The 1,080-nt window shown below is 39.3% G+C and overlaps 1 protein-coding gene across 1 annotated transcript in view; it reads right to left on the bottom strand.

The window, feature by feature from the left end:
• LOC101861621 overlaps positions 1-1,080 on the bottom strand; it is a gene marked incomplete at its 3' end in the record, with an annotated part of 18,680 nt that overhangs the window by 1,931 nt on the left and 15,669 nt on the right.

Genomic DNA, 1,080 nt, shown 5'->3' with positions numbered 1-1,080 from the left:
ATCATCATCCTCATCAAAATCATCATAATAATAATAACAATAATAATAATAATAATAATAGCCTGCTTGTCCTCAAAAGCGACCAAACAGCGTTTGTCGAGCGCATACTCCCACTCAACAGCAAGTTCTTTGTGCCTTACAACACATCATCACCCCAGCAGACCATAGAACACTCAGGAATATTCTCAGCTTCCCAGGAAGCATACAGTGCAAGCAGCCGACCAAGCACTCAAATACTAACAAATTGACAAGATTTTTGGTGACATCTGTGTATACTATACACACACACACACATCACACAAACACACATACAAACACACATACATGCATGACATGCATGAGAGCACATAAACACACACATACACAAGTTAACATATTCTAGACTTCTTACACTGTAAACATAATATGGTCGCTCTTAAGCACAAGGGGACTATCCCAAAAAATGCTGTTCTGCGAAAATTGAAGGTAAAGTTTTCGCCTCTTATTCAGTTTCTTTAAAAGACAAGGAGAGTTTTCTCTATAACCAAACAAATATACACACCAATGAAACCAAACTTCTCCAATAGGTAGGGCAATGTCTACTTTTGGTGTAGGTCAAGATTTCTGGAAACCCTCGAAATCTGGGTTAGCCCGGTTGTCCTTAAAAGCGACCATATATAGACAGCTTACATTCCTATTGAAATCCTCGTACTGCATTGCGTGCATACAAAGACACACACACACACACACCCACACCCACACACACACAAAAAAAATATACATACACACGCACATACACACACAAGTAAGCATACAATAACTACCCACATTCCTATTGAAATCCACGTACTGCATGGCATACATACAAAGACACATATACACACATATACATACACACACATACACACACACACACACACACATACACTCACACACACATACACACACAAGTAAGCATACAATAACTACCCACATTCCTATTGAAATCCTCGTACAGCATGGCATACATACAAAGACACATACACACATACACACACACATACATACACACACAAACATACACACACACACACACACACACACACACACACACACACACAT

Source organism: Aplysia californica, unplaced genomic scaffold (assembly GCF_000002075.1).
Source record: "Aplysia californica isolate F4 #8 unplaced genomic scaffold, AplCal3.0 scaffold00886, whole genome shotgun sequence".
In the NCBI taxonomy this organism is placed as follows: Eukaryota; Metazoa; Mollusca; class Gastropoda; order Aplysiida; family Aplysiidae; genus Aplysia; species Aplysia californica.
This window is presented reverse-complemented; position numbering and strand designations above follow the sequence as displayed.